The sequence below is a fragment of the Microplitis mediator genome, chromosome 5, assembly GCF_029852145.1.
Source record: "Microplitis mediator isolate UGA2020A chromosome 5, iyMicMedi2.1, whole genome shotgun sequence".
Classification (NCBI taxonomy): Eukaryota; Metazoa; Arthropoda; class Insecta; order Hymenoptera; family Braconidae; genus Microplitis; species Microplitis mediator.
The window spans coordinates 21650286-21670257 of NC_079973.1; the positions used below are offsets into that span (position 1 = coordinate 21650286).

The following is a 19972-nucleotide window of genomic DNA, read 5'->3' on the forward strand; positions in this document are numbered from 1 at the left end:
CCAATAGTCATGTAAAATATAATTTTTCTTCTGTAAATTCCTTACAAAAAAAATTTAACTTAATCAAATTCATTTAAAATCCAGAATTTTTTTTTTTTTACCTTTTTTAGAGGGTACCCCACTTTGCCCGCAGAAATGAAAATTTTTTTTTTTTAACGCTAACTGAAAATTTCTTCTATTTACTTTGAATATCATTAAAAAAAAAAATATTCAGCGTATTTGAGTCCTCGAAAAGTTGGTTTTTTCTTAAATACCCCCTTTTGCCCCTCCTTCCCCTACTCATCAGCAAACATAAACTTTGAGTCTTCAAATTCAAAATCTAAAAAAAAACGAACGTTTTTTTATCAACGTACAATTAAAAAAATGATTAATGAGGTCAGACAGGTTCATTAAATTTTTTAACCAGCATACATCGATCAATCGACTCGTTACAGTTATTGGTATCCGAGGGATAAGATATTGGACCGCGTTCTGTCAGCTTCAGTATCAGTAGCAGTATAACGACGTCGTAGATCCCGATCTTTTTCTCTTTATACATGTCTTATTGTGACTTGTAACGTTCACTTTACTCTCTCTGCTGGCTGCTGTCCACTTGTTCCTATCCTACTATACCAGGAATCTCTACTTGAGGTACCCTGTACACTGTCTAACTGTCCAACGTACAACAACGGATAAGAAAAATACATAAACGCCTCGTCGTATCTATCGAGTATACGGTTGAGGTATAGGTAGATTGATAGAGCAGGTGCAAAGGCCTATACACACTCCTCATCAAGTGATGGTCATCAGTAGCATTCCGTATGGACACATGTCCGTTTATGAAAACGAATCATGTATTTATAGATATGTAGGTTTATGTATATGTATATATATTTATGTATGTATGGATGTATATATGCATGTATATAGTGTCTCTTGTTCACAAGATTTGGCACTTGTAGTCAATGAGAGACATTACGTTATACAGAGCACGAGTGATCTTAAAGAGCAACGGGCGCACACGCCTCCTTACTCACTTATAAAGTTAATTGAGGGCAAACGTCCACTATCAATGTAAATGCTATTGTCTCGTCCGAAAACATTAGTCTATATTAGTGAAGCTTTTAAAACCTTGGTCTAGTCAAATACTATTTTTTTCCTTTCATCTTTTATCCCATTTTTCATTCTTTTCATATCGTCGCCCAACAAAAAAATTATATGATTAACGAACTTCAAACAAAACATTAAAAACTAAATTAATTTAACTTAAACCATGTTACTTAATGATATTAATTACGTATCATTAATTTTATTGGATAAATTAATAATTAAAAAAATAAATACATAAACATTTTTTTTAGTCATTAAATTAGATGGAGTACAGGAATATATTTATCAATAAAACTAAACGAAACAATTATAATTCTCACGTAAAACTTTTACTTTTAATTTATATATATATATATATAAATACGTATAATCGACAGCAATCACGCTCGATCTTGAACCTCACGTAAGATCATTTAGACAAGCCCAACGATTATTCTTGTCCCTATTAGGCGTACTTGAGTAATACTCCTTTTTTATATATAATACATAATCTACACACGGTCGAGTCATTCATATTATATCTCACGGAATAAAAAGCAAACAGACACAGCCTCTGGACAATTAATTTATCGTAAATGTCTACAATGATAATTATAATTATTATAAAATTGTTTTACAACTATACGATGAGTCTGACACAATAAAATAAAATAAAAAAATTTTAAGCAATTTTATGAGAGTGCAGTTGAGTCCAGAGAGTGGTCAGTGCAACAGACATGCTGCAGAAAGTATCAGGAGTAGCAGCATCTTGGATCAGATGAACCTGCAGGATCGTTGCACGTGCCGCGTCGCGTCGCGTGCGTGTCATGTTATTTGGTGTGCACATATATATACACAACACACGCACACGCATGTATCTACATATATATATTTATACAGACATCTATATATTTATATATATATAAAATATACATTAAAACAGAACTTTGACAGTACATGTATACAGACACAAAGCACGCAAGGAACGTCCCTCTGTAAGTGTTGTGTCTGTAACGTGTCTCGTGCCGCATGCACATTCCGCATGCCGCGAGAGGGCGATAAAACGTATGCAGATTAAAACATTTTATTTGAATGATAATATAACACTTGTTGATGCAAGCGCGTTGGCCTAGGTTAGCATAATAAACATTATGTAGATCTCCACTGTAATGCAGGCTACATTCTGCTATACTGTGCTATGTTATGTTATGTTTATGTGTGCTGCTGACGCGCGCGCACTTGTACACAATACTCATCGTGTATCACTGTATTGTATTGCCCTTAAGTCCTCAGTCTGCGACTTTAATCTGTGTAATTATGAAAAAAATTTACTTGATTTTTTTAGAGCTCGAAGTGAAAGGAAGGGAGAAAAATTGTATGTTTAGTTGATTTATGTAATATAAGGGCGCGCAACTGTTTGCTGTGTGATTGGAGATATGCTACTTAGTACTCTCTAAACTCTCACGCGGCTTTCCACATTCACGAGACGTTCATTCATTCATTCATTAAAAGACCCCGGATTCAGCCAACTGTTCATTCTCAATTTTATCGATAGTCCCCATCGACGCAGTCGCGATGCAATCTTGCACTTGGTGCACGTGCCAACTTGTACTAGTACTAGTGTTGTGTTATTGTGTACTATAGTCTACTATTTTTTATTTTCGAGGGCAAATCATTGTTTTTTATTAGATATATTCATTTTATTTATTGATTTAATTACGAAAATTTATCGTATGTTGATGACTCAGAGAAAATTTAGGGGAAAGTGGCAAAATCATTACTATGAAAATTTTCTTAAGAGGGGTCTGATCCTTTTTCTCTATCACACTCAAGTCAACAAACGGAACTGTCCTTGTTGCACTTGCGCAGTAAATGGAAACGTTGTCCACGTTTTTCTCTTAAAAAAATGAATATTTTTCAAAAATCAAAACGTAAACTACTAGTTTATAGAGTAATGCATTGAGCCTCGTTCTTAGTTTTGCGTTTAGAAGTTTAGTTGTAGACCCTCTGTAGACCCTTCTTAATAGATGCTGTAATACAAGAGTCCATAATGGGGCACATGATGGGGCAAATTGAGCCACTTAAAATTTTTAAATCTAAAATCAATTCTCAAAAATTTTCTTCAAATTTATTTATTTGTTTTGAGTAAAAATATAGTGAAAGTAAAAAAAATTTAGTACGGATTTTTTCGATGTTTATTTTGTAGGGGTACGGGGGGCGCAAAAGAGGGTAAGGTAGGCAAAACGGGGTATCCCCAAAATTTGATAAAAAAAAATTTTATATTTTAAATGGTTTTTAAACATTCCAAAATCACTTCTGTAAAAATAACTAAGCGTTACTTTGAATTTTTTTTGGTAAACTTTTTTAAAAATCAATTGTCAGTTGAAAAATATTAATGACGTTTGTTTTATGATAAAAACTATTAAAAATTTTTTTTCTTCTTTTGTCTCCATTAAACATGTAAAATATAATTTTTCTTCATGTAAATTACTCAAAAAAAAATTCAACTTAATCAAATTCGTTTGAAATCGAGAAATTTTTTTTAACTTCCCGCTAAGAAAATTGTAAATTTTCAAAAATTCGGGAAGTTATTGGTTTCGGTCCGATTTACGAAAATCGAATTTCCATCAGATGTCAACGTTTTGAGGTCCTAGGAAGCTATTCTGACTAATTTCAAGATGATGTCCGAGTGTATGTATGTATGTATGTACGTACGTATGTAAATACCTGTATCTTTTGAACGGATGAACCGATTTTGAACTTTAAGGTGCCATTCGACGCGGATTGACAATATCTTGAAGCCGAGAGAAAATTGAGCTTGATTGGTAGGGCTCGTTCAGAGATATTCCAAAAATAAAGTTTTTCCAAAAATGTTTTTTTTGGATAACTTTTAATGTGCTCGATGGATTCATTCCAAAATGGACTGGGCTCTAGAGCTTTATAAGCCGCGTCGAATGCCACCTCAACCATCAAAATCGGTTCATTCGTTCAAGAGAAACCGTTGTCGAAAGAATTAAAAAAAAATTTTTTTTTTATTTTTCCTGAAATATCTCAAAAACGACTCAATAAATCGAATCCAAAATTTTATCAGCTTTAGAACATGACAAAACGCGTCGATTGCCGCCTCAACCATCAAAATCGGTTAATTCATTCGCGAGATATCGTGGGAGAAAGAAATGCTAAAAAATGGTTTTTTACAAAACAATGGCATACAAAAGTATTTGCGAGCTCGTAGAGCTCGAAAATGTATTCACAATAGTGTTTTCGAGCTCAACGAGCTCGAAAACAGCGGGAAGTTTTGGGGCTGGCCCGCAGGGTCAACTGACAGACCGATTTTTTTTGCCTTTTTTAGGGGGTACCCCACTTTGCCCGCAGAAATTAAAAATTTTTCTTTTCAACGGTAACTGAAAATCTCTTCTATTTACTTTGAATATCATTAAAAAAAAAAATATTTAGCGTATTTGAGTCCTCGAAAACTTGGTATTTCCTTAAGTACCCCCTTTTGCCCCTCCCTCCCCTATTTTTGTCAAGTTTTTTTTTTAATTAATTTTTTTTTTTTGAGGACGCATTTTTCTACATTTTTTGTCTAATTACTAAATCAAATTTTTTTGTTGTAAAAATTTTATACAACTTTTCGTTTTCATATTTAAATTTTTAATTTAATGAATGAACTTTTTTTCTACTTTTAATCGATTCACTGAAAATTTTATTCTGTTTTGTAACGAGACAAAGACTGTAATAAGTACAACGTAATAATACTAAGTAGGTAATATATTGTCAGATCAAAGAGTAAGTAGTGGCGCCGTAGTTTGCAAATTTCTTAGTTAATTGGTTGACGTTAAGGTGAGCGAGAAACGCCAAAGTATGCCTAATTGGATTGTCGCTCGTTCGCGATTAGAAGCACGTATTTTCCTCTCCGCGGTTTCTCGATCCGCTATTACGCTATTATACACACTATAAATACATGCTTGGGTGTTGTGCGCGTACTTACTCTGGTTTATCAACTTTTTTTAATCCATCCTTCAGCTACTAATACAGTAATTAACGCATTCGCGTTAACTATTGATCTAAGATTTCTTTATCGCGTAAAAATTACTCCAGCAAAAAAATTATCGTCTATCTACACACTTACAAATAAAGTGCTGCATTATTTCTTGATTTCTTCATTACCACGTACAGCCCATAAATTTTTTTCATCAATTACTTGGTTGTTTTTATATATTATTATTTTTATTTCCTGTAACTGGACGCCCGATGATCTAGACCATACTCTAGATCATCGAGTTATGGCTCCGAAAGTTTACCAAAAAAATATTAATTTGAATTTACATAACGAGGCATAAAATAAGTCAGATAATATGTCAAGATAAACGCATACAGTTAATTCAATGTTGGACTTGTGTCCAAATATACAAATCAATGGAGCGCAAAGTTTTTATCTGTCTTTATACTCTCGCGTGATCGTTATCACAGCGTGTCTGACAGCAACTGGACTACCGTTCTGCTACTCTCTACTCTCTTTTTATATATAAATAATAATGATAATAATAAATATTATATACACGCAGGTACATACCAGCCATACATACCTACACTTGTCATAAACTACGTTCTGTTACAGTGACTGACATATTTTTAGTATAAATGCCACGAGAAATAAATTTTTAGAGAACGTAAAAAATTATTTTTTTTAACGGAAACAAAAAAAAATTTTTTAAACGTAGGAAAAATATTTTTTTCTCTTTATTGTTGATAAAAAAAAAATAAAGAACAAAAAATGAGTAGTTTGTATGTCATTAGACTGTCGGAGCAGAAAAGAAGCCGAGTATTCCCCGAAGACTTCGAAGGTCAAGGTCTTTGAATAATTCAAGTCGTGACGTGAATTTTTTTTTTATCATAGCCTTTGGATATGTATGTTTTGGTTGGAGATCATGTTGGTATCTCTGGCGCTGCTGCTGCTGTTGCTTGCATGTCTCTTCTTTGGTTTCGTTCTACTCTTCTCTGATGCCGTGGCAGAGGTGTCTTGACACATGGATAAACAGTGAGACGAGATGATGATGACATGGAGAAAAGAATAATAATAATAAAAAATAATAAACTAAATTATACATGTGAATTGATATGAAACGAAAGCTAAAAATACTCTAGCTAATTTTTTTATCATGGTCCTGACCTTCACACCCTGAGTACAAATTTTTTTACGCTGAATTACTCTCGCTTGACAAACGTAATTTTAATGGTTTGTCATCTCTCTTACTGTACTTACTTACACTTGAGTGTCTGTATGTATGTATGTTCGTATGTATGAAGTACATATATAAATGGTGTACTTGCGCTGGCGACGACAATCGGATGTTAATGCCATGCAAATGTCTGCGAAGAAAAGAGAGTGAGGTTAGTAGTGTTGAGTTAGTTGAATGAGATGTAGAGAGCGAGTCGTAAAAATAAGATTACTGATTCAATTGATATTATTTCAAGCTTTAAATATTTTTTTCCTCTTTTTTTTGCTCTAGAATTACTTCGTCTTCAACTCTAATGTATGTATGTTCTATTGAATTTTGAAAATAATTTATTTGATGGTATGAAGATTAAATTTTTAATGATCCTGAAGTTAGCAGACAAATCAATTGCGAAAAAAAAAACTAAAAATATGCACATGTATTTTTTTAAATATTTTTTTTTTATAATCTGTCGCTTTGAAAAAAAAATCAAAAAATTATTTGACGGCTACTAACTTCAGAATCATAATTTTTAATGATCAATTTTAAATCATCCGGTCTAATAATTTTTGGATTTTTTTACAAACGATAAATTAAAAAAAAAAAATATTTTAGAAAATTGGACCAACAGTTTTTTAAATTTTCTACATGTGCATATTTTTTTTTTAATTTAATTGTTGAAAAAAAAAATCCGAAAATTGTTAATCGTCTGCTAACCAGGGTCATAATTTTGATGTTTAAATATAAGAGTATTGGAAAATTAATTAATAGGAGATTGATTCACAGATGGCAAGTCAGATGATGATTAAATGAAAAATAAAAAAAAAATCATATCCAAGGTTATAACAAAGATTTAAAACATGAGACGCATTTTTATTTGGTCTCTCGGACACTCCTATTATAAACTATACAATAATCACGCCTACGTACTCACGTGTTATTTTTTTTTCTTTCCGGTATTTCCATTTGCGCGTAGCACTTGGTGCCCAACGGGACACGCTGTCCTATTTAGAACTCGCGAGTTTCATCACAAATACACTCACACACGCGCACACACACGCTCTGTATATACAGTATAAAAGTGCAAAAATTCTACAGCATGATAATAAAAGAACGTATTGTAGTGTATCTACTTCCTGAAATTCAATTCCAGTTTCGGGGACATAGCGGGGTTGCAGCAGAAGCGACGAAAAAAAAAGTAAAGGGAGTGTTTAAAAAAAATAAGTAAAGAGAATTAGCGGTAGGACGCGTGCAATGTGGACGTGGTTGTATTGTTGTTGCGACGCATTAGCAGCTTCTGTGTCGAGGGGATGAAATCAGTACCCCTAAAATTTTTTTTTATTTTTTTTTGTTTGCACTTAGTGCTGAATGTAACGCGTGTGGTGACTGAGGGACATGATCGAACGTTTTCCTATTTTATGGATTTTATATTTTAGGGTTTCATATTTTTTTACTTTGCGGTAAAATTTTTATTTGCTAAATTTTATGTCAATTTGATCATCTGAACATCAAAATTTTGTTCAAATTTACGTGGAAATTAATTAAATAATTAAATAAATATTTCCAGTTTTCCATTTGTTATATTTATCTAAATGTTTGCTTGTCAGTATCGTAAAAAGATCCATCACAATGTGTCATTGTATGCATGTATACAGACTGATGCAGGCTTGTGCATGGCTTTTGTTCATCCCTCGATGGCTTTGTATGTACTTTTACTGTCACGTTTTGCTCTTACTCCTCATATCAGGCTCTACCGTCTAAAACGTTTACAAATATATATAGTATAATATACATAATATAGTGTACAATAATACACGAAATAAAAGTAATACAAAGTACGGGAGGATTGAGTGGAGTCTGAGCACCTAAGGCATCCCGTGGGGGTCGGAAACCCAGCCAGCTGGTCACGAGTCTCATGATCTATCTCATATAGATTTTCTCTGCACTAATATAAGCAGTATAAGGAACAGACGTTTCGCATTTCCTACATCATGGGGGATTTTTCAAAACATATTGGCCGACTTACTTTAGGTCACAAGGTCAGATATGACGATTAATTTTTTTCCCCAATATTTTTTCCAACAGGAAAAATGAAAGAGAAAATATGATACTTAGTTCTAAAAATATATATAAAAAAAAGAAGAATCATAATCCTTTAGTGAATAAATTTTTTAATGATTTTGTTGGAGGTTAATCCTAAAAGTAGTAGATCGTTACATTACTTCAGCCAAGCAGATTTTAATAAATTTAGGTGATGGCTGCTGAGAGCTTTAGCTTTGAAAAAATTCACGTATGTGCTCGAGCGAAAATAGAAGATGGCTCGCTCAGCGGGAGGCCATATATATGTTATATGCCGATACAAAGTGCCTTTACCTTCAATATTATATATATATATACATACATTTTATCCGTATATACACGTGTGTAGTATATATATATGACTCTATGTGTTAGCTTAGAGCAGCAACGTTAATACCAAATAAGAAACAGTTTATAATCCGTAGAAGTTAAGATCACACGACAATGGAACCTGCGGAGCGTAATAAGGGGAGCTGCTTACAGGATTACGTTTACGTATATACTACTTACTGTTGATGTTGAGTTACTATAGTGCACAGGTAAAATTTACCCTCATCGTGTGAATTTACTTTACTCTTATGAAACAACTATTTGAAATTTTTTTTTATTTATTAAAAATCATTATTAGAAAAATTGGGAAAACTTTTTCCATTAAATTAACTATTAATTGGATATCATTTGAGAAGATTTTCTTTCAATTTATTTATTTTTTTATGTTCAGTTTTTCTTTACGATTATAAATATGAGGGCATAAATTTATTATATAATGATAAATATTTTTTTGAGACATTGAAACAATTCTGTTGTCGTTTTTTTTAAAACTTACACAGTAAAAAACGAATCGTCAAAGTGTAAAAATTCGAAGTATTGAATTTTTAACACTTTTGGGTGTCAATTTAACACAGTATTTATCTTATTTGAACTGTCGCAATCGATCGATTTTTTAACACACAAAAGTGTTATTTTATACGAAAGTAACACTTTTTATAATTTACTGTCAAATCAACACACAAAATATGTTAACAATAATCTCGACCATCACAAAAAAATTATGGGGAAATTTGGTACTTCTAACATATATGCGTGTAACTTTTTCAACACTCACGACATGTTAAAATAGTGTACACTGTAGAAAATTTCGGTGTAAAAATAGACCCGGAGAACTTTACACGGCCGTGTAGTGTAAAATAACGGTGTAAAATTCTCTCGGTGTAAACTTTCCATCCGTGTAATTTTAATAACAAGGTGTAGTCTACTTTTTTTGCACCATTCCGTGTTACTCGTTGTAATATTAATTAATGAGTAACACTGGTAAAAAATCACCAGGGTAAGTCCAAGCGGTGTAGGTGTTAAAATTAGCGGTGTTAAATTTACCCCCAAAAGGGGTGTGAAAATAACGCCGTCGCCGGTGTAAATATTCTGTACCGGTGTTAAAAAAAATTCTCCGGTGTTAAAATAACGCCGCCATCGGTGTCAATATTCATTAACGGTGTTAAAATATTTTACATTGTGAATATTTTTACTTACTCGATCACTATACTTGTTAATAAATGATATTTTTTATTAATTTTCATAAAGAACTGACATTTTTTGTGTTTTATAATCTTTAAAGTTAATACTCCAAGTGGACGCAGTTTACCCCGCTTTTACATCGGTTATCCCGCTTCTACACCGATTACCCCGCCTTTACACCGGTTTCACTCCACTTTTACACCGGTTACCCCGCTTTAACACCGGTGAATTACTCCTCCTACACCGGTGTAATTTTATTTTTTCACCGGGCGGAGTTAAAATGAGTCCATTTTTAACACCGCTCTTTTTACAGTTAACAAACGATCATTGAATATTTTTAGATATTAAATAGTATTTTGAACATTTTAATATTTTTATGGTGAATATTCTTAACGCTGAATTATCATGAATTGTACATTTACACGTTTTGTTGTGTAAAAATTTTAAATTCACACCGCCGAAATTTAACACCGAATTTGGTGTAATTTTCACACCAAAATTTTTACACCGAGACATTTACACTACACCGGGTCCAAAGAATTTTTTACAGTGTAGAAATAAGTTTAAGACACTCGTTTTACACACGATATGTGTTGATTTTGACGAATCCTTTTTTACTGTGAGGATAGAGCGAGCATATGTAGAACTTAAATTTTTTTTTCATACAACAATACCTAAGATAAAATCGCATACATACTATTTTGCCAGGATATGTTACTTTTTCGTGTGGGGGTCGCTGTAATTAATAACAAAAATTTACTGATGTTCGAAAGTGGGTAATTTTTTATTGAAGATAATTGATTTTCTTAATAGACCGGTAATGCTGAATAGAGTTGTGTGTATTTATATATATATATGAATGTGTATCGTACATGCGTATATAAATAATGGTACAGTATATCGAGTGTACTAGTACAGTGATTCTTGTAGGTTCGATTAGTAAGCAAGGAACGTTTAGCAGTTAAATACGAGGATTGCTGACGGTAATAGCGGTAATTATCGCGTTAGTCTGCGGTGTTTCCGAAGGCATCCATATATACCCGTCGATACGAGTCCCCCGTGCAATTATGTCTCATTACGATCCCACGGAAGCCACTATTCGATTGCTCTATTCCACGTTACATTTTTCATTTTTTATCGCAATATAATTCTACAAAGCTTTTATTTACTGCTGGTACTTTTGATGCCCACTATCAATACAATATCGACGTCGTGATTTATTTCCATGAATAAGAAAATAAAATAATAAAAATATATACTGACAGTAATAATAATAATAGCACATGTAATAAAACTTGAAGAAGATCGAAAAGAAATGAGAGTTGATGTACACATTCTTGTCATGAGATGACAATCATTAAAACGTTTTTCGTCTCGTGCCAAAGTGGAACGTCGTCACTTATTCTTCGTGAATCGAATACATATCAGACGGGTATAAAAAAAAATTTATATATATATATATGAGTGAACAAGATTTGGTCATCTCGATGGCCTTATAATTTTTTTTTTTTTTTGTAAAAAATATTTTTGCATTCTTTCAAGTGTGACCAAACTTTAAAATTGATTTTATGTCATGACGATCACGTATTTTTGTTTCATGAATAAATTTTTTTTTTTTTTTCAACTTACAATTACATATATATCTTCGGTCGCTCTATTGAGAATTACAGTTTAGTTATGAATATCCGGATGACGCGAAAGAACTAATATATATAAATGGAGTTTAATAAAAGAGACCAACACCTGAAGCGAGGTCACGGGGGAAACGTAATCCTTCGACTCCGTTGCCTGGCACGGATTCTTTTTTGATGCTCTCAGAATTTTATACATATATATATACTTGGTTGTATCCGCTTTAAAACCTTTACTTCAAAAGTGATCGTGGAATTTCGAGACGCAGTCAAGTTAATCTACGGTAAAACTTTCTCGTGCGGCGTTTTTTTCTTTATACATATATATTTTTTTTTTTTGATATTTGTTTCTATAGGTTTCTATTAGTCACAGTGTCACACTTGATTCAAATAAATTTTGAAAATAATATATATTATTTAACATAGTAAAGTCATTAGGAAAATGAAATTTTAAATAATCTGAAGAAAACGAAAATAAATTACACGTGTATTCTAAATGGAGTAGAATTAAATTTAAGTATTAATTATTAAAATGAAAAATGATATAAAAGTTATCAGTAGCTGACAATTTGTCAATCATATGAGTGTGTATATTATTACGAAAATAATAATCAATAAAGAGAATACTTATGAAAGAAAATGATTATAATAATGATGACTGATCAATCATGACATGCGATCGATCTTGGGGGGAATGGTAGGTCACGGGGGTCACCGGACAGCGGACACAAGACCAGTGGCTTTTTGAATAAAAGAGAAGGATAAAGACTTCCGAAAGAGGGCGTATACAGTAGTAATAGTGAACAATACGTCATTTTTCTACCTCTGTCTCTGCCTCTTGCCTACTGTCTAATATTCCTTTGGGCCGAGGAATTATTTTTTTATCCTAATAACTTACTAACTCAATTGTCATCAATTGAAAATGACTATCTATCATCACAAGTCCGCGTATACATTCACGCACGCACACAAGCGAAGATCTAAAAGAAGACACACATCAAATCAGTCAAGTCCAATTTAATTAATCAAATCGAACATTTGGCCTCGTTTGACCTCACTACATTTCAATCTTCGAAGCTGACCTTTAGCCAATCTTCATCCATTCTCGGTGTCCGAAAAAAATAATTAAAAATAAATAAAAAAAATTGCAGGATGATTAACAAATCAGGTAATTACCGGGCCAAGATATCCATTAAAATTCCCGGGTTAGTTTGTAAGTCTCTTGGGTTTTTGGACACACGAGAGATTGGGAGAGGAAGTAGTATAGAGGAGAGATGAGAAAATAAAAATAAGAGAGCTGGACTGTGGGTATTGTAGATGTTGTGGACTAAGAATTAGTGAGTAAGAGAGAGAGTGAGATAAGGCGGTGAGAGAAGCAGGTAAAAGAGAGTCTCAACGTCTCTAGTCGACGCCCGGTCAGCGGGTGCTCTCGATCCGACTCGACCGGTTTTACCGCGAGATTCCCTAGGAGTCTCTAGCCTTCGAGATGCTACTCCTTACTCCTTACTCCTTATTTCTGCTCCTTACTCCTTTTGCCGGCAAATATATATGTATATATACATACAGACCGCTAGTTTGCTATAATATGAGAAGATATTTGAGTTTTAACTCCTTTGGGAATTGTTTCTGACCCGTTGGTTCGCTGGTGCCGCTGATTCGCTCCGGCTTATCTTGGAGTAATCATTCATCATCGACATTATCTTCAAGGCTGCTGGTATATTTCTCGTAAAAAAAATACTTTACGCAAAGTTTTTACAACCTCATATTTTTTTCCGAAGAAGAAGTCAAGTATCAAAATAAATTTATTTATTAAAAATGAATAAAACGTTGATAAAAATAAATATTTTTTCAAGTGGCATTTTGTTTAAAAAGTTGAGTTATTATTTATTTAAATAATTTAAAAAAAAAAATTAAACTACTGATTTATTATCTTCACAATATTAATTTTGGCAAATTGCTCAATAAATGAATAATTAATAAAAGTAAATAAATTTCAAATTTATAATTCAATAAAATTTTCAGAGTTTCCTGACACCTCTCGAACGGGATCGAAAATCCAGTTTTTAAATCGAGTTCTCTCTCGACCCCGATGTCATGTACGTCTACGAGCCCAGTGGTTATTTCACCAGTATATCTATATCTATAGATATAATATAAGCTAGCAACAGCTTCAGAAAACGGTCCAACTTGATGGCGGTTTAAGTGCGCAAGTTGGGAGTTGCAACTTGGGAACTCTCCCAGTCCTCCAGATGCTGATCTGTGTGTTATGTTATGATTGTTATGTTTGTTGCACAGCACTCACACATACATACACACAAGTACAAATTTTTATGTAGTATGCAACATATATACTAACGGTCAAACGTTTTGTGTCTGCCTGTCAAACTACCCAACACCTGAGCTCGCCGATTGTTGCTAGAAAAGACAAGGGGGTCTGGTTATATTCTCACTCTTGTGGGAATATATTTCTACAAATACTAATTTATTTTTAAAAATAATATATATTATTTTATCTACCGAGTATATTAAGCGCGTAGTAAAGTTGTAAATGAGAAAGCATCGAGATAAACATATGTACATACGTGAGGGACGATACCCTCCATTCATTTCGAGCGATCCAGTCATCAAGAGTGACAAGAAGTGCCATTAACGTTGACGTTAATCGTAGTAGGAAGCGGACTTGCTCTTGATACATCGAGAGGCGTAACGAAAGAGAGCAAAGAAGTTTAAAAGATGATCCTCGAGTTATATTTACCGAATAAAAACGTATTGTAGCTCTTTACGTCTTTACACAACGTCCTACATCCTACGTACGTTCCATCATACATCACGTCTTGCTGTACTAAACGTTATTGACGCTCTGGTCTGCCGAAATGAATAAAAAAGCTTCGTGTTAAACTTTTTAAAAAAATTCAATTTTCATAATAACGATCAATTACCGTTTTTGATGTTTTCAAATTTATGTATTTAATATATTTGATACTTGGTGTTGTGGAGAATAGAATAATTATGTTTTTTAAATGCTACAATGTATGGAACTAGTATTATTATTATGATTATTATTGATTACATAAGTGGAGAACCATCTTTACGTGCCTGAAAATTACTTAAATTTGCTTACTTTGTTATGTGATTCTGGATATTTGAAATTTAAAAGGACCGCCGGTTATTTAAACTCGTAACGTAACATACATCGAGATATTTTTCAAACATCGCGTGATCTGCGTGTCGTCCGTCGAAAGGGTTACTACGTTATTTTTCTCAAAAAATTTCCGAATAATAATAATGTGTAATAAAAAATAATATTTATATTATTATACATAAAAGAAAAAGTTGATTTTTTTGAGAAGCAGGTTAGCAATTGTAGTTATTAAAGTTGCTTTTTATTGTCCCCATTGAACATACTGAGTGTTACAATCGTTATTATTATTTTAAATAGTTTAATGGTTTAATAATATTGAATGGGTTATTTGAATATTTGAAACAACTTTTTTTTATTCTTTCTTGTTGGTTTTAAGTATAGATTTTAATTGTGGTTGATGATAATATTTTCATTTAAATACAAAAATAATTTGTGGTTTATTTTTTTATTATTTAGAAAGTATTTTTTATAAAATAATCGAGCGTATCGGAGATTCTTAGGCAGGTAGTTTTAAAAGTGAGCACTCTTGAGACGGCGGTTTAAATTCCTCAAGATGTATGTAGGTATTTTTAGATATGTGTACGTATATATGAAGACACTACACATACGTGAGAGTGAGAGAGAGTACTGAAGTATCAGAGAAATATCGTGAAGAGTGAACAACGTATAATGATATTAATCAGGGCGGCGCGTTCGGCTTCCTTAAAATTGCCGGCAGGCTCAATTTCTCACTTAAAATCTAATTAGACCTTCCCTCAAAAGAAGAACCTGCGAGCTCAAGAACTTAGAGTAAGAGCACCAGCATCAGACCCATTCGACTCACTTTCTTTCTTTCTCCTTCATTCCTTTATTCAAACACATTATTCTCTCTGGATTATGCTCGTGCACATTTTTAGGGTCCGTACCACCCTCCCGCGTCCTCTTACTGCCAATACTTGACCCTAAAATTAAATGTAAAATAAAAAAAAAGGTTTAAAAAATAAACGACCGTCGCTCGGGCCTCAATTTACTAAATTGCAGTTTGTTGAGTTCAGAATTGTACACATCGATTCTTCCTTCATGCCCCAATGAATCAATTTTATCAATTCGCTAGCTGTACTAGGTGTAACTAAAGACACCAAAATTTTTACTATTTTATTATTTTATATTTTTCTTTATGTAAACGTAACTAACGTTGAAAGAAGTCACTATGCAATTTGCCAAAATATACACAGTGGTTTGTTAGTTATGAAAAAATTGGGACCATTGAATTTCAATGGTTCTGATGAGCGACCGCGACATATAGGTAGTAATTGGTAAGCGAAGACCTCAACTTTAGGGTTGAGTACAGCGCTCTTTTATCACCTGACGGAGAAGCTACTGGCTTTCTGACCTGCGCTGCCATGTCTGGCAGATTTTCTTTAAAATCCGACAAATTGGTGGAAGGTCAGATGACTTGCCGTAGAGGCTCTGTGCACGCAACCTTTAGCTGTCTTAATTAAATTTATCAACTCTTTTTTGTAAATTACACCTAAAAAAAAATTTCCAGTACTTTTTTGCTCTCAAAAAAATACTTTGTCCGTCTCGGAGATTTTTGTGAGCCCGCTTTGATACGTATATGAAAAAAAAAAAAATTTATTGAATACAAGAGTAAAAAAAAATGACATGACGGCTCGATCGTTAGTAAAGTACAAATTTAGGCGTTTGCCGCAATAAACCTTAAGAGTTGGCTTGTAACTTCTTAAGACAAGGGAGAAGGCATCGTGAGTAATCGCCTTGTTAGCCCTTACGGCCCATGGCGCTCATACTTGCTGTTCAGTGTGTTGTTGTTTTTTGAGAACCGCCGCAGTCAAAAATCTTCTCTCAGCTCAGTATATAGATGACTCTTAAAAATTAACTGTAATCGTTGAAATTATACTTTCCTGTTGTTGAAATAATTTGTGAAAAATCTATCTATTAATCAATTTTTGAATTTAAAAAAATTATAACCTGTACACTGTAAAAAATCGGGAGTGAATCCGGATTTAATTTCAATCCGAATTCACTCCGCATTCACTCCGCCACTCAGAGTTCCGGAGTCTTAAAAAAAATCACTCCGCATGCGGAGTGAATTGGGAGTTTTTTTTTAGCGGAGTGATCTCGGAGTGACGCGGATTTTATTTCACTCTCAATTCACTCCGGTCCGGAGTTTTAACATTTAAATGAATTTATATTAAACTGTTAAACAGTGAATGTGTGCGAATGTGTGTGTGTGTGTGTGCGTGTGCGTGCGGATGCTGTGTGCGAGAGCGTGTTTGTGCCAATGGGTGTCTGTGTGCTCGAGTGCGTGGCAGCGGGTATGTGTGTAAGTGTAAGTGTGTGGGTATGCGTGTGTGTGCGTATCAGCTGATGAGTGAATTTCACTCCGGAGGGATTAAATTAATAAAAAATTATCTACTCCGCGAAAACTCCCCTTCGGAGTGAATTTCACTCCGATGGGAGTGACTAATTAAAAATTAATTCACTCCGGATTTAATCCACATTCACTCCGCGAATTTTTTTCCAGAGTATATTTCATTACATTAAAAATTAAAAATATTTATTATTTTTATCTCAGATCCTTCATCATTGTAACAATAATTTCCCATTCCTCAGCTTTATACAATCCCCTATACCATGCACTCGAATAAGACACGCGGTGTAAACCATAGGTAAGATACAGCAACAACAGCAACATAACAACGTACAACAACAAGACACAAGAACGCAGATCAAGCATTATAACCACGCATGCTGATGTTGCATATGAGGCCCACACAGTTTTGAACAAAAGTATTGGTGTGCATGGATATTTGTAGGGTGGTGTGGCAATGCCAATAAATAAGCTTCGTTAAAAAAGTTTAACTTACACGGCCGAGGGAATATGTATACACAAGCAATTGGTACGCGTGCAGGATATTTCCGGCCATCTTCCTTCTACCTATACATCTCTAATCTTGTTGGTGGATAGCATGTGTGTGTATCTGCGCGTGTGTAGATGTAAGGAGGATGTACTTTAGAAATTCTTTAAAGATTCTCGCGGCAACACGCACGCAAATGCGTTTAACACGAACGCAAGCGGTGTCCCGAGTTCATATAGAAGCGGCTGAGGTAGATGAGAGGGTGAAGACGCGGGATAGAGTGCAACAGACAAGTCGCGTGGCCCCATATCTTTACGAAGAACCAGGGGGTCTACACGACGACGCTCTCTCCGTACAAACCAACACCGTTTTATCGTGTAACCAATTAATAATCTTTCTCTTTTCTCTCTTTTATTACGTGCCATTGTAGATTTTTTACTACTACTACTACTACCACTACTGCAACATTCTCTCGAGCTGTATGATATTATAAAAAAATTTTTAAACTTTGTATATATTTTAGTTGCTGGAAGAAATTTTCAAGCGGATAAAAAATTAATTTTTATTTAATGACACTTAAAAATTTTTTAAATTCATTTTTTATTTTATCCGGTAATTAAAATATTTAAGAAAATTGATTAAATCTTAAAAAATAAATTAGTAGTCAATGGTTACGTAATTAATAAAAAAAAGTCTAGTCATTATTATGACGACTTAATTAAATTGGAAAAAAAAATATACATATATATATTTCTCAAACGATATTTATTTTAAAAAATCTTCTAATCGCAGTGAAAGCTAGGCCATGACTAGAAGTCATGATGATTAATAATGTACGGATACAGTATAAAAGTATCGAGTGATTTGCGAAAGTGATATTGCCGGGTATAATGGAAAAAAAATAAATAAATAAAAATAGCTTCGCAAGTGGCCTAGTAGTGGCTGCGGGGAGCCGGGTTGCCGTTCGTTAACGGATCGAGGATGATACGCGCAGTGTCTGCTGTCGAAGATCGATGGACGATTAATCTCTCTCAATCTTCTTTGTCTGTCATTTAATCACTTCTCGTCTTGCTTGTTACAGGTAAAGCACTCATCATCCAGCGGCAGCGACGTCGACGTCCGACATGTTGTCATAAGCAAGTGGACAACCATTGACGCCATAAGCGAATTAAATAAACGGTTAAAGAAACACAACTTGTGGCCACAAATATGACTACTTGTCGTCTGAGACTTCTGCTACTGCTGTATTGTCGCTGTTTATTGTTAATACCTTTGCGACTCTGTACTTGTTCCATGCAAGACAACAAAAAATTACCATAAAAAATGAAAAAGACATTTTTAAACAAAACATAATTATAAATTAAGTGCGTAAAATATTGTGTGAGAGTCGTTAGCTGTACATCATCTTGTCATATAAATATTGGGTACGGAATAAGTAGATATAATGTAATGTAAACTACTATATATATTGTGTCAACATTTTGAAAACTGCTGTAAGGAAATGGGACATCTTAATAAAAATGTTATTTTACCTAATAATTATTTTTAGTCGTAATTTTTTTTTTTTTTTCAAATTTTCAAATCGTGATAAATAATAAAATTAAGCCGTGAAAATTTTATGGGACGTTATGAAATAATTATCAACAGTAAATTATTTAAAAAAAGGGTTTAAGGTCTTTGACATTATGAATTGGTGAAAAATGTTTAATAAGGGGGTAAATAAAGAGAAAAATAAATTTAACGCAATATTCAACATCTGTGATTCTGTAATTAACAAAAGGGTTCATGAGATTTTTTTTTCGCCAGACATTTTTCTTCAGCACTTTAATCCCTTGGTCTTGGGCTTAAACACCGTCGACTGTAGTCGATGACAGTGTATTTGATTTACGTTTAAAGTTGAGTTAACTACATACTTTTTTCCTTGACTTTATTATTTAATATTAAATATTCGTAAAATATGAATTGAGATAAAATTTTTTCGAGAATCAGAAACACAAACAGCTGGGGGTTAAGATAAACTTTAGTATTTTTAATAGGATAGAGAAGGGGTTGGTTTTAAATGTGGGACAATTTTTCATCGGAAGCAAAGATAATTTAGTGAAACATTTATCGGACCACCAAGCGGCTTTTCTAAGGGCTGTGTGTGCACACGTGTATACATATAACGATGCTTGACTTTGGGCTTTGTGTTGTGAGGTCAGAGGAAGAGAAATTGAGAGAAGGAAAGAGATGGGGAGAGAAACGTCATGGGACTGGTTGATGCGCGCTTAACTCGGGATTTGGGACTGGGGGCTAGTTAACCCCCTTAGATGGGTTATGAAATGACTTTATGGCTGATCAGAGGCTTGCGAGGGGTATAGGTATATCGCACTATGTGAGACTTTGGCCTGCCACCCTCGATTATGGTCGCGGGGGTGTCACGTAACTCTAAAGGGCCATCCCTTTCACAATGAGGGTGACAAC

General features: G+C 33.7%; 1 protein-coding gene across 1 annotated transcript in view; it reads left to right on the forward strand.

Annotated features, from left to right (window-relative positions):
- LOC130667526 (POU domain protein CF1A) overlaps positions 1 to 19049 on the forward strand; it is a 32817-nt gene extending 13768 nt beyond the window's left edge. Inside the window, exon 2 of the transcript XR_008989854.1 lies at positions 18591 to 19049. The gene's annotated coding sequence lies outside the window, so the exon portion shown is untranslated. The remainder of the gene's footprint in view (positions 1 to 18590) is intronic.
- Positions 19050 to 19972: the final 923 nt, after the last annotated feature.